At 40.9% G+C, this 14,961-nt stretch overlaps 1 long non-coding RNA gene across 1 annotated transcript; it reads left to right on the top strand.

The window, feature by feature from the left end:
• Positions 1 to 11,072: 11,072 nt before the first annotated feature.
• On the top strand, positions 11,073 to 12,860 carry LOC108641403. The gene is made up of 3 exons (XR_001921987.1): positions 11,073 to 11,175; positions 11,389 to 11,537; positions 12,471 to 12,860. It is a non-coding gene; the product is annotated as an uncharacterized LOC108641403 (long non-coding RNA).
• The last annotated feature ends 2,101 nt before the right edge of the window (positions 12,861 to 14,961 follow it).

Genomic DNA, 14,961 nt, shown 5'->3' with positions numbered 1-14,961 from the left:
CTACTTACCATACAAAATCTATTATTAAAGTTTATTTTATACTTGCTTCTAATCTCCTTACATGTATGTGGAGTCAGGAGAGATCAGCCAAGTCACTGATTGGAAGAGCAGGCTGCTGAACAGCATGGGGAATTTAAAATATATTGAGGACTTAGGAATGTGAACTTTCATTCTGATTTATTCAGTCTCAGCAAACAGAGAGGGTGGATATCACAGCAGTGAACAAGGAGGGTGATCCACATTCAGCCAAGGAAACCTCAAAACACAACCAAAGGCAGAATTTCTTTCTGTATTGAGCCTTTGTGTAGTGCGAAGTAAGGAAGAACAGTTTCTGGAGCTGATGCATCATGGCCACAGAGATGCCACTAGAATTCCTCCACAGGAATTTCCAAGTGGGCAAAGTGGTCCTTCCCTCCCCCAGCTGGTATTCAACATATCAGTGTTCAGTGTGCTACTTTTCATTAGTGATGTATGAGTGGCATTAAGTGTAAGGCCACACGGATTTAGAGCTTTGTTCTCACTGTAATAACAGCTGATGATTCCACATGGAGCTCCTGCTTATGTTTTGGTCTCTGTGCTATCTAGAAAATCCAATTCCCTCAGTGTTAGGTGATCCCTCTGGCTAAGTATGTTGTCAGCAATTATGGCTGTGTGCAACAAGCCTTGGCATCAGCAGCTTAGCACTGGCTCTGCTGATTAGAAGCAGAACTTGTGCCTGGCTGTTTGTAAAGCAGTTGCTTGCAACTTCCAGGACAGAACCCTTTCCAGAGCAGACTTTCTATGCCTTCCCTGTGCTTTGTCCTCTGCTTGGGAACATGAAATAAAGATGACCTGCAAAATACAAAGCTCAAATGTTTGCAACTGCTGCTTTTTATTTCTAAGAAATATAGATTAATTAAAAGACCAATCTGTTTGGAATTTGTATTGAGAAAGACCAAATTAAATGACTGCAGGAAGTGGTTTGGCATAGCAGGTAGCAAGGTGCTGTCTCAAAAGCTGTGTTCTCTGTGGTTAATAGAGGCTAACAGGCATGATTGGCCATGTCAATGTTCTCTCCTCTCTGCCTATTCCTGTCCTCCCTTTATTATCTGAGCTGTGCTCTTCTCAAAGTGTTTTTTTTTTTTTAAAGTCATCTGCAGATATTTAAGCTTTGCAGTACCCTTTTTTTCCAGTCTTTTCCTTATTTTGTGTGGCCTCCTATTGTGGTGAGTGTAATGAACTGTGTCCTCAGCAGATGCATGTCCCCCCACCTCTGATGGTTGCAGTGGAGTGTTGTGTATCCACAGTGACCTGGAAGGCAGCCTGGTCTGGCAGAACTTGGGGATGTGGCAAATGTAGTCCCTGTTTTCTCCCCAGAAATGGGATCTATTCTGTGTATTTCCACTGAGCTTTCTGCTTCATCTCTGGAATGAAAGAGACCTAGCAAGCAATGAAAACAGTGATGAAAATGATGATGAGGATTTATGTGTATAATAATCATCTGCAGATATTAAAGCTTTGCAGTACCCATTTTCAGAGAGATTCATATGAGTCAGTGAGATCTGACGACTTGCTCAAGGTCACAAAGCAAGTTTGTGGCAGAGACAGAAATAGAAATTGCATCTTAAGAGTCAGTACAGTATCATATTCCTGGGCTTCCTCTTGTACAGACTCTGGTTGTTACAAACACTGTTATGCTGTATGATGTGGCAAGGGGGGGGCACATCCAAAAATTAGCTTAGCAGTGCATGCTGGGTTTAAAAACTCACTTTTGCATCTTCAAAATTGCCTGAACTATGTTAGCTTCAGTAAAATAAACACAATACAAAATTTACAAAAATGGTGATAAAAGTATCTTTAATTTTTTATGTGTTTATGAAGCAACTGTCAAATGCTTGCCTCAGGCACCCCCAATATATCCACCCTCCCTAACTGGTCATGGGTAGGATGTGTGTGCAGAGCTGAGCTTGCTTTGATCATAGGAATCAGGATGTTTTTTGCCCTGTATAGTTTAAGGGAGCCACTATCTGTGGTATCAGCATTTGGGGCTGCCCTATTGCTGTGTGAAAACTCTTCTCACTTCTGGCCCTCTCGTAGTGGCATAAGTTCTGCTTTTCTAACCAAAAATGGTACCTCTGACTTAGTGCCCAATAGTGCCCAAACCTGGTTTGAAATGTCAGTCCAAGAGCAGAAATAGTATCATTAGTTCCAGGATCCTGCAGGAGAAACAGAAGCCAATCTGTCTCAGCCATGCTCCGCTTGAAGAGGTGTGTGGAAATGGGGAAATAGCTTGTGCCAGCTTGTTAAAAAGGAAGCTGGAAGTTACAGATGGCACGGATGTGATACTGGAGGCAGAGAACAAATGTTTCCCACCTAGTGAGAAACACTTCAGAAAGGGCAGAAAGGAAGCGTCATCGCTTAATAGCAGCATGGTGGTTACTGTTGAAAGCAAGAGAGAGCCCTCTAAGAGCTTAAAGCTTTATCTAAATGAGGAAAATACAAAGGATTATAAAAAATGACAGGTTAAAGGTAGCAATGCGACAAAGCAGACTCAAAAAAAAAAAAAGAAAGAGAGAGAAGCATTTGCAAAAAGCGTCAAAAATAGTAAAAAATAAATCTTCAAAAACATCAGCATCAGGGAGCCTGCCAGAAAAGTCTCCAGGGCTGGTAGATGCTCAGAAATGACAAACGAATTCTTTGCATCTGTTGCTCATTGTGAAGAAATGGCAGTTCCCTGTGCTGGAAAACTTCTTAAAGAAGAATTCTTCAGAAAATCTCTTTCAAATTGAAGAGTTGGTGGGGGAATTTATGATTAGAAGAAGTTGCCAAGTAATTTGTTATTAGCCCAAGCTTTCTATAGGAATTCAAGAATGAGATAGCACGACTAACTGTGATGTTGCATAAAAGCACTCTGGTGCTTGCGGGCTGAGAGATGGCAAATGTGATATGGCTTTCTAGAAATGTGATAGGGGAAACCACGGGCTGATGGGCCTGAGATATGCACAAGAGGAAATTGCTATGCAGTGGTGTATTGAGAATGGAATTACAGGATACAGGGATAAACTTCTTGCAGAGACAAGAGTCAGCCTGGCTTTTGTAAGAAGTCAGGCTGTGCAAAATGTTGCAGCTTTTCTAATGATGTAGCAAACATTTGTGGGACCCATGATGGTCAGCAGATGCATAAATGATTTGGGAAGAGTTGAATACTTGATGTTATTCATTACTGTCCTGAATAACTTTGAATTATTGATGATGACTGAAGAATTTTATAAGAACCAAGTGAACCTGAGTGACTGGGCAGTGAAATACAGAATGACTGTGTAGATAAGCACAGTGAAACATTGCTTTATATATGGGGAGGAGAGAGTCAGAATGAGAGAGAATTGGTTGGGCTCTGAACTGGTTCTTGAGCAAGAACTTGGACCGTGAGAGAAATGCCATCTCAGTGCTCAGGAATGGTCTAACAGGTATCTCAAATATTAGAGCTGTTAGGACAATAAGAGAGAGCAACTTGAGGAGGCATTATTTGCTTTATATGCTACTAGTAATGCTCAAAACTTCTGCATTCTGAATGCTGTATGCAGTTATGGTTCCTTTAGTTCCAACCCAGTCCCAAATATGCTAAAACTGGATGAAGCAGTGAGAAGACAGCAAGGCTTTTTGAAATCTTGGAATGGGCTCTGTAAAAGGAGTGAGCAGTGAGGCTTAGGCCTTTCAGCATGGAAGGGAGATTCCTGAAGAAAGTGATAGTTAAAGGGCTGTCAAGTCATGTGGCATGGAGAAAGTAGATAGAGTTTGATGTCTCTAACTCAGAACAAGAACTGGGGGGTGTGAAATGAAGCTGTCAGGAGGCGGGTTCAGGGTAAGTGTCGCTGTTTGCATGACCCATTCTTCTGTGCCTTCCTAGTTCCCTGGCTCTGGCAACTGCTAGAGGCAGCACAGGGGGCTGTGTGGGCCTTTCTGTCTCCTGCTGTGGTTGCCTTATGTTTGAGGAAGGCTTCTTTTGGGAAACCACTGCTGCAACTGTTCACAGCAGAACTGGCCACCCATCGGGATCTCAGCTTATCTTCTTCAGTGCTAATTCAGGGTCAGAAGTCAGGCAGCTGTGAGTTGACAGCTGCTTATCCTGACCAAGCAACTGGTGTTAAGATTCCTGCAGTAAATTTGTTTGTCATTAGTTCAAAGCCACTCCATGTGTGTGGGACAGTGGGGGGGGGTCTGCAGAGCATCTCCATAGCTGGACCCCAGCCCCCAAGGCAGGGATCCAGACTGCTGCTACCTCTCCTCTCATTGGGGCACAGGGATACAGAGGCAGGAAATTGTAGCCCCAGGCAATGAAACGGGAATGTTGTGTTTGGGTTTGCAGTGATGGTGTTTTGGTTTCAGCAGTATTGTGAAAATCAAAATGTTGTGCCTAATTCTTAAAGACTACAGAAACCAAAAGAAAAAAGTGAGTGCTTCTACAATATTAAAACAACTCAACTGAAGCTGGGTCAGCGCCAGCCTTTTGATAAAGGCTGTGCTTTTGCATTCCAAGCAAAAAAGGACTAAATGACAAAAAACATACTGACCCTTTCTATGCAACTGTAGAGAGGAAGAGAAGTCTCAGAAAGTATTGAAATTTTTCTTTGAAGAGTATTTTGTGTTACTTTCAACCATGAAAGGTAAGAGTGTGGTATGGATAGAGACCAAAGAGGTTAAGGGAGTAGTTGAGACTACGTGTCCACACGTGGAAGCTGCTGGGAGTGGTGTGTTTGTCTGAAGGGAGTGGTGTTCCTTATAAAGAACGATTTAGGGGAGAGTGTTTTGTGGGATCAGTAAGTTTCATTTATACTGAAAACCCTCACAAGTATTGCGTTCCTGAGTGCCTGACTCTCACAGCTTATTTTTGCACATGTGGGTAGGTTGTGTTTAGGAGATGTGGGTCTACTGTTGGACTTCCATCTTGATATCCTTCAATACCTTGCTGGACTTCCCTTTACTTAAAGATCCTCAGGTAAGGTGGAATGCATGATCTCTGGTTAAGACACAGGACTGATCTTACACCTTACAGTGGTACCTGAGAAATGCAATAGTCATGCAGAATTAAGGTTTCCACAAGTGTAGTTACAGTACCAAGTAGTTGCATGTGTTGCCATATCAGTATGACACCAATTGAATTGTTTACCACCAGGAGATGGGCACCTGACCATTTGAGTCAAACCAGCTTTATCAAGTACTTAAATCAATTGGAAATATTTAGTGTTGGTTCTCCTGGCCTCAAGGCATCTAAGAAGTCATCCCCATTCTATGCAGCAAACTGGCTTCCCAGGACAGAGTGTAAAACATGGCCCAGCCCTGGGGAGCAAAGATGCTCTGTGAAGCAGTGAGTTTACCCTCTCCCCCACATGCACAATAGGAGAGAAGACATGGAATGTAAAGGAGAGAAGCCCCAATAGCCACTGCAATATCTGCAGATCCTTCAGGGCAGGAGAGTCAGTTCCCTAAAAGAGGGGAAGAATGAACGACCTTGCTGGCGATTTACAGAATCTTTTAACACAAACTGGAGGTTTAAGGCCAAATGTCTCTTCCCAATCCCTCATACTGGTTTCATGTAGGTAAAGAAGATTCTTATTCTTTACCTGGGTTGGGATTACTGAGTTCAAAAGATTAGTGTGCTTGCTGTGTGTCTGATCTCTGGAACTGCTGGGGCACCTAGCAAAGCTGTAAGGGGAAATGAAAATAAGAAACACTAGAAATGTTGATTATTAGACCCAGAAAGATCAGATACAGATATGAACTGAATGCTAAAACACTGGCATAGAGCATACATGGCATGAATCATCTCAATTAAAGGGACGATATTACTTAGCCACATGGAAAAATTATGCCCTGACATTAAAAGCTACTAGTTTGTTTTACTTTTTTCTGGCACTTTATTATTTCTGAAGCTTTAAAGAACTCCAGCCTCATAACTCCCATGATGAGTGTTCTAATTATGAACATTAAGAATGTCTTCTGATTGTTTTGAGTTAGCTAATAACTTGATATGCTAAATAAATCAGGCAGTTCCCAGTCCAAATGTAGCGTCTGGCTTTGGAAATACAGTGTGCTCCCTTCTCTGCTGTGTGAAATGGGTCTGAACAGCTGGAACAAATGTTCTTGTCACTAAATTATAAATTACAGCTGTCGAGAATAAAACATTTAGTTCCAGCGCTCAAGAAATAGATTTTTAAGAAGTCTTCCCATTTATCAGTTTAGCCATTGATTATGTGTGTAAGGTCATTGAATCAGAGCAGTAATGAATGGAATTCTTGATTGCTCAAATACCAGACTAAATGTACCCATAGTTTTACATCCAGGAACTTGATAATACTTAAGAATGCCTCAGAGCATTTCAGGAACTAATGCTGTATGTAAGCACTTATGCATTGCCTTTCTGATCAGCAGTAACATGTTTGCTGAGCGGGGGAGGAAGATAAATTTGCTTCCATGAGCTCCCTACTTGTCAGGTTTTCAGTCTGTCAAGTACTGCATAGTGGCAGATTAATTTCCCAAAGGTTGAGATTGCCTTGATGGCTGTGGAGTGGCAGGAGATCAGGATTAGGGTCCTGATCTAGCAATAACCATTTAACTGACAGCCTTCTTTTCCTTAGTGCAAGAGGCAGGAGGAGGAAGATTGCCATACCTGTTCCAAAATAGATACAATCTACCATCACAGCCTGCCATTGTTCCTCAGGCCTGTCTGGAGGTGAAACCTGAAATTAGCATGTAGATTTGACCCAGATTTGGGGGGGGTTGTGTTTTTGTTTTGTTTTGGTTTGGTTTGGTTTTTTGGGGTTTTTTTGGGGTTTTTGTTTGGTTGGTTGTTTTTCTTTATATTGGTCCTGCTACCTGGTATTTGAATAGTTTCATTTTCCACACATGCTGATAGCTTCAGTCTTTGCCAGCGTAGAGGGGGCTTCAACTTTTCAAGTTTTATACCCTTGTTTTCACAAATCTCTTCTAATTATAGTTGTTTTGAGCAGAAGGTTAAGGAGTATCTGCAGGGTGCTTGTGACACTGCTGTGCTTGCACACTGTTCCCATGCTCAAGATTTCTGGTTGTGGAATCATCAACTCAGCATCTTTTAGGTGCCATTTCAATGGAAATAGCTAAGATATGCAAGTAAGTGTTACAGATCCTTTTGAAGTGATGTGCAGTTGGGAGAATAAGGGAGGAAGAAAATATGTTCTTGTGCTTGCAGGAATACCTGAAGATCATTTTTCTTAAAGATGCATCGTGAGGTTGACAGCTACTAGTTCTGACGCCTTTTATGGTGCTCCCTCCAAAGCTCAAGTTTTCTTTCTGGATATTTCATGGAAGTCTGCATTGGGAAGTTTTTTCCAGTCTGAACACTTACAGACTTGCTTTCTCTGCCCATCAGTCTTGATAAAACTCTCAGGAACCAAGTTATCTTTGATTCCTCTGGTGCTATTCGAGTAAGTTGTGAAAATCCGAGGGCAGACTCGAGAGGGAAAGGGGGCACAGTCTTTGCATAAGGTTCTTTAAACAGAAAACCAAAGCTAAATAACAGCTGTAAAGATCTTATCCATAGTCTAAAGGTGGCTGTTGTCCCCTTTTCAAATGCCCTTCCCCAGCCTGGTAATTGTCCAGAACTGCAGAATTTGTATTGGCAAGGGAAAAACTTCTTCTAAAAAAGAGATGTAAAAAAACCCCATCAGCACAAACAACTAACAGCCAGTGATTACAGCTCAAGTAAGAGGTAGAAGCAGGCGTGTTTCAGTTGAACAGGGGCTGGTGGGGAACAGAGGAAGCACTTATGCATCAGGTGTAAGTTGGTAAGCCAGCAATCTCTTAAATAAATTAATCCTCTTTCTGCTTTAGGAATATCAATGAGCTTTGTGGTTCCCTTTGCCTTCTCTTCAATGTATTCAGTAAATACCTTTCTGTAGGCTGCTGGCAAACTCTGTTCAGTGCTGTAGTGGGGAATCCAGAAGTTGTGTGGTTGTTTCTTTCTGCCCCTATTGGAAAAGCACACAAATATTCTCTGCATGGATTAGTTTCACTTGGAAATTCACTTTGGAAAAAAAATGTGTCTGGGGTAAACCAGGTCATTCAAATTGCAGAAAAAGGGAAAAAGTATGTTGACCAAATGGGCAAAATCAATTTGTTAGGAAATCAAGTCTGGACAGAACATCTCTGTCCAGATGGTACCTCAGCTCAGTCATTCAGCTTGAATAACAGAGTATTTTTGTTTCCCTGATACCAACCACGAATGCTTTGCTGTTGGGAACAGAAAGTATGTTTTGGAACTAGAGCGATTGCAAAGTTCGTGTAGCTTGCAAATTAAAGACTAGATCTTGTCCCTGGTAGGCATCTATTTTTCCTGGATTTACTAAATATTCCATTACTCTACTTCTTGCTCTGGTCAGTCCAAGCTTATAGTTGCTTTGGTCGTTATGGGGTTAGATGCAGCATTTACAACACTCTGGAATTATCTCAAAGGCCTTTATAGAAAATATTTCTTTGCAATAAAATTATCCCTACATGAGCTAGAGGATCTTGTATTCCAGTTTCCTATTGTGCAACATCATGTGTAAAATTCACATTTTGAGCTCACCTCACTGGCTGATGTGCATAGATGTATATATACTTATATCTATATCTATATTTACACACACGTAAACATGGGCATGTCTCCAGTACAGATGCAGTTTTATTCTGTGGTCTGCAAACAGTATCTCTTGGCCAACAATAAAAGAGAAAAAGAACCCAGCAAGGTGCGTAGTGCTCAATAGCTCCCAGTAAGCCCTATGCCCCATATGGTCTCTTAGGGTTCAAGAACCACAAGACAAAAAGATGGGTTTTTAATGCACTTAGGCCAAATGTCACTATATATTTAATTTGCTAATTGTGATAGAAATGGGAAAAGATGCTTATTAGATTTAAAATAATTTTAGTTTCTCTACTCTTTTAGGTTTGAAACTTGTTCAAATACATGTTTGTAGAAGTATGTGATACCCTGCATCAGCTTCAGGCCTCCTTTATGGCTGTCAGTAACTATATAATGGAATCCATGGGGATGGCTGTCACAAACAGTTACATGTTAAGTACAGACCTATCCATCTTTTAAGCCATAATGCCATTTATTTTTGTGTAATATGCTTCGTGTACTCATTAGACTCCTGTACCCTACTTAGAAGGGAAACTATCCTGTCTATAAAGCAGAAGAGTGGTGGGGGTTTTTTGCAGGTATTGCTTTTTTAATATACTAAGAATTTCACATTTTTCATCCTCGTAGTTTCTTTTGAAGTTGAAGAATAAATTATTTCCTTTCTGCTTTGAACTAAAGGAAAGTAATTAAGTAGTGCTGAACTGAACAAACAACCATTACTTTTAGGTACCACAGACTTATTTCCCTATAATTTTTTATAGGTCAGTCAAGCTGTAAATTACCCAGGAAAGCCCTCAGGTAGACCTTTTGCTAATTATCTGACAGGGCTGCCTGCTTTTAAACCAAAGACTAGCAGCTGAAGATCTGTGCTGTAGTGAAGAAGGAAAAATTAAAAGAGATTAAAACAGTATGAAAAGAACTGTTTATTTCATAGCTGCTCTGAATATGGTCCCACCCTGGAGGCAGATTGTGGTAAAGGCTGAAAGTGTGAAGAGAAGATTAAAATAACTAAATGGTGAAATGGCAGAATATGCTGAGTGTGTGGGTAACAGGAGATGGGTGTCTGCCTGTGAATTTTTGAGTGATTTTTCCTCTGTGCAAGTCACTCTAGGTTCAAGTTGTTTGGCCATGGTCATAGAGAAAGAATATGTAGTGTGGGCATTTGCACTGTTACCTCACACTTTCCTTTTTTTTGTCTGTCCATCTTTACAGTCTGTGACTTGGAAGACCTAAAGCACATTTTGTAGCAACATTAAGAGCTGGGAATACTGTGTGCACTGCATGCAACTCCAATTCATTTTGGTTTTTGTTGTGAAGAGGCATTATCAGCTATTATGCCTACAGTGTGTTCTCATCCATTAATCATTCATATATCCTCTTCTGCAGACTTATCCTTGGAAAGCATCAATTTTACTGGAATATAGCCTGGAAAACTTAAGAATTAGAAATGTTGGTTTCACAAGTTCTTTGAACTCTCTTCTTTAGTTACACTGTGTTGCAACTGTGATACCTGAAGGTAAAATACACCAGTGCCTTAAAAAGGGAAAAACTGGCAGCTGAAAAACCAGGAGAATTTTCCTGCACCAGATTCCTGTCTGTTCAAGCAGCATGAAAAGGAGTTATTTAAATGTTAATTGGCTTAGTAATGTAACTTCACAAGTGTGAGTTTCAGTGTTACCTTGTGCAGTGTCCTGAGCTGACAGCCGGGTCTGTATGGCTGAAAGGCCTGAAAAACGTTCAGTTCTGTACATGTTGCTCACAAACACTTGAAAAAGTGAATTGAGACTCAGTGCCTTACCTTCCCATCACAATGTGGTGGGTCCATTGCAGTAGGTTTGCAGTATGAGGTGTGTCATACACAATAGGATGGTGGATACACGTCCCAGTTCAAAGCTGGAGACTCAGTCAGAGCTGTCTCCTGGATGTAAATCCTTGCCCTGACATCACTGCCCCACGTCCATGGAGCAAAGGCAGGAAAAACATGAGTACATGGGAATTAATTTTCATGCCTTTTTGTTGGTTTGGTTTGGTTTGACTTTTTTTTTATTCCATGCTTGTTTGACACTGTTTTAAGACACTGTTTTAAGCTCTTAACTGCTCATTTTATGTGTGTTTCCCTCTCTGGGTCTGCCTTTGCAAGATGCTGAGCACTGACCTTGGAACAACAATGTGAGCAGTGGACCAGCTGTACTGATCTAAACCTGTGTGTGTGTATTGAATAAATGTATGTAAACCCTCAGTCAGTTGATATTCGGTGGGCCTTCTAATCCACTGGCACGGGGATCTGTTCCATCCTACTAGATATGTTAGCTTTAGCTTTCAAATGAGCAGGTCTGATCTTTAGCAGCAGACTTTGTACTCGTGTTTCAACACAAATTTGAAGACTTTTTTTATTTCTTATGGGAATAGTATTGACTGTTAACTCTGTTTCCTTGCAGTGATGGTTCCTGTTTGGTAAGATGACTGGTTTTTTCTGGTTATAGATACACGTCCTAAGACTTTTTCTGATATTTGCACTTGAGAAGCTCTGCCAGGACAAAGTAAGATATTTCTACAGTTTGTATGTCTGATAAATTCTTTTTTGGAGCAGTTTAATATATTGGTGGGATTTGAAGATGTACTGAGTTTAATCTTCCAAGAGTTGAAGGAAATGTTCATTAGAATGCATTGTCTCTTGCTGAGTTTGACCTTCACTTCCCTGCTGGAGTGCGCTACAATTTTTTATCTGCTTTCATTCTGCTTTTCCTCCTTAGATGATAATAAAAGTGAAGCAGTTTGCATGTCCAGCCTTAGTTCTCTGCACTCTTGGTGCCCTCCTGCCATTCATGCTCCTGCTGAGGTCGGTGTCCCTGTGTCTCCAAATCTCCGTGTTTTCATCTTGGCTTCTGGCTTTGACAAGCAGGTACTGAAGTAGTTTTGGTTTTGTATTGCCCTCACGCTCAGGAGCTTGTGCTGTGTATTGATTTGCATGGTAATGGTACCCTGATTTTAAAACTTAATATGTTGACAGTTCCTGCAGTCTGTGCTTTCTGCAGAAGGAGAGACTCCCTTTTCACCATATTTGTTATTAGAAACTGTGTTCAGTCCTCTGGAGGAATACTTAACACTGGCACTGGAAGAACAGCCCTTTTAAAACTAACAAGTGCAACGGTGGCACTGGTCTGATCAACACCCAGCCATCTGTGTAGGGCCAGGAAATGGGGGAGAGACACCTTTTTTCCTCTTTTCCAGTTCTTAATTAGGGGAAGTAAACAGTGCCTGAACTCTACTGGCTACTGCCTTTGCACTGTTAAGAAGTGTGATTTAAAAAACATGCTTTCCACAGAAATGGAAGAGAAAAGCTGCTGGTTAGTCATTGTATCCCACACTGAAAAGCAACAATTTTTTTCCCTGTAAGTACTGTTCCATGAGCATCAAAGTTTCACTAAATTCCAAGAGTATTAGAATTGGTGGGAAAGAATGCAAATAACTTTGAGGTTTCAGAAAAATTGTGTGTAAAACTCTCCCTCCACCTCACAATTAACTTCTTAATATGTTGTGAGACTTTTCCAGTATTGGCTCAAACTGAGAAACTCTAGCACAATGTCGTGAATACGTTTATTTTGGGTGGCAACTGGAGGAAGAGATTGTTGGTACCATTCATTCTGTGTTCAGATAAATCTTCCAAAGCCTGAATGCTGTAGTTTTCCTGCCTGTGTCTGGATCACTTTGATCATAGGGTGCAATATCTCTGCAAGCAGGATAGTACCTGGCCTTGCAGTGGCAATCCCAATGCTGAAAGTCTCAAATTGAAATACCAGTTGTGTATCCAAGTGACTGTTTTCTCTATTTTCAGATACTATGGGAGATTGCTGTGTTCATCCCAACAAATGCAGTGTGGTAGCTCCCACCATGGGCAGCTGGAAGCCAGGTCTGAGCACACTGTGCACTCCAAAATTTGGTATGGATTGGTGATGGTGGTTATACATTCTGTGAAGTGAAGTGAGTCTTCCTGAGCTTTGCTGATCGTCTCTGCAAGTGGCAACTGGGCCTTTTTTCTTCTACTCGTGAACCTTTAGAAGTGTTGCTCCTCACTGATTGATGGATGAGGCTCTGAAACTGCTATAATTAAGATAGTGTTCACACTGCCATAATTACAAGATACAGCAATTTTATTAGCCAGGATTATTTATTAGTCACAGCAATCAAAGCTGCATTTTGATTAGTCACAGGAGGACCTGCCAGAACATGGATGTTAACATTATGTATCCAATGTGTTCATTTGCAAGCTTGTCGTATTTTGTCATGGTGGCAATAAATGGTGTTAAACTGCTTTTTTCAATGGATTCATCAACCTTTTGGGTTGATACATCTGCCACAATTTTTACCGTAGTTCTTGATTTATTTTTTGAAGCATATCAAGAATGAAGATTTAAATTATGCTTACTGTAAAGAAGTGGGATTTTGTTAAACACAAATTAATCAAATTCTTTAGTTGCTTTGGGTTATTAAATTCAGTGCCTAATGTGTCTCAGATGCTACCTCAAATTTCATCAAGAAAGACCTGGTTCAGTGCCTAAGCAAAATCTGATCCTGTAGATATTAAAGGAAAAAACTAGAGTTGAGATGCTCTCAACAGTTTTCAATTGTTTCCAATTCTGAAGTTCTTTGCCAGGTCAGTGTTTATTTATCCTCCTCACCAAAGAGGCCATTTCATATGTTTAGCTGAGAGGTCTGAATTAGCTGGGTGAATTTTCAGGTAACTTAGTTAATAATCATTTAAGCAGAGAATGTAGCTCATGATTGAATTTTAATTTGGACCTGCTTTTTTTGGTTACTTAATGATGGATCTTCCACGCCAGTGTATGGTTCTTGAGATAAGATTTCTGTAGAGAAATCTAAAATTAAAGTTTCTTCTCTGAGGAACTGCGGTAGCTGCTATATAATTAAAAACAGGGTTAATTTCAGCTGGCATCAACTATTACACTTCCCTGAAAATCTGTTATCACGCAGGCTCAGGCAGCAAGGTTGAGGAGCACACAAGCAAGGATGCTGAAATATGCCAGTGCATCAAATTAAAGCCAGGTCTGTGATTTCAGTAGGTTTGCTGGCAGTGCTGGATCTGCTGGCACAGTGAACAGCAGTAATGGCAGGGGCTGGTGCTCAGTGCACACCCAGGTACCTGCAGGTGCCAGCACTGGGGTTTGTACTGCTGGCTTTGACAGGTAACTCGTGTCTCAGTGGCTGCTGGCAGGAGTATTCCTGCTGCACTGTGCCCAGCAGACCAGTTATGCTGGGTAAATGGGAATAAAGCTGGCACTCTAAACCAAGGTATTGTTTCATATCTCAGCCCTGGCAAAAGGTGCCAGACATACTTATGTCCTATAATCCTATTGATCGTGTTGGTGAGGCTTTTTGCTGCTTAAAAATACAAGTTTTATTTCTACATAGCACTTGTAGAAACTGAACAAAGTTCTTCCTGGGACTTTTGGTCAATGGAACAGTTGCTGCCATATCTACTGAGCATGAGAGTCCTTCTGGCACTTTGATTCCATGGCAGATGGCTTGGATTTTACACAGGTAAACTACAGCAAATGTTTTGAAGCCTAAAGTTGAGTTGTAAATTTGCAGCTCTTGACTGTTAAATTGTGACCACTCAAGTGGTGACAGCACAGCACTTTGAGCAGGGGGCCAGAATGTCTCAGTATTTCCTGATGCTGATGTGGAGCAGGTCCTAGTTCTTCCACCTGTGAGTAGAGTGGAGGTAGAATTTATGTTGAAAGCTGCAAGTAGTGCAGCAGCAAAGCAGAAAATTCCCAGCCTTCAGTGAACACACAAGATATTAGTTCAATGTCTTGATGCAATGCTTCAGAGAAATAGAAATCAGGAATAGAGAGGATTCACCATATAATTTGTTTCCTTGCCAGTGCAAGATGGTTCTCTTGCATTTTATTGTGTCTAGTTTCAAAACTCTCAAGGAACAGAGATCACAGCAGTTTTCTTGAGAGTGCCAAATGCTTTTCATTTGTCAAGAAGCTTTGTTTGCTATCCATCCTCATTTCTCCCTTCTAGTTGTACCCTTGGGTTAGCCTAAGTTTCTTTATTGTTGTTTATATGCTTCACTGATATTTTCCCATCCTGCCATTTGACAGAGCTGTATATAGTCATCCTCCTTTCTAAGAAAATTTCTCCAATTTCACAGCAAATTGAAAGGAGTTTAGAGAAGGTTTTGTCTGCATTGATTTAGGGGTGGTTGGATGACATGAGGTGAGAGAGGATATCACAGTTGCTTTCAATTACATTTCTGAAAAGAAGAAAATACTGTGGCCAACTCTGGCTTAATAGTG

This window comes from Manacus vitellinus, unplaced genomic scaffold (genome assembly GCF_001715985.3).
Source record: "Manacus vitellinus isolate BGI_N305 unplaced genomic scaffold, ASM171598v3 scaffold_60_pilon, whole genome shotgun sequence".
NCBI lineage: Eukaryota > Metazoa > Chordata > Aves > Passeriformes > Pipridae > Manacus > Manacus vitellinus.
Note: the sequence above shows the minus strand (reverse complement) of the source record. Positions and strands in the feature narration are given on the sequence as shown.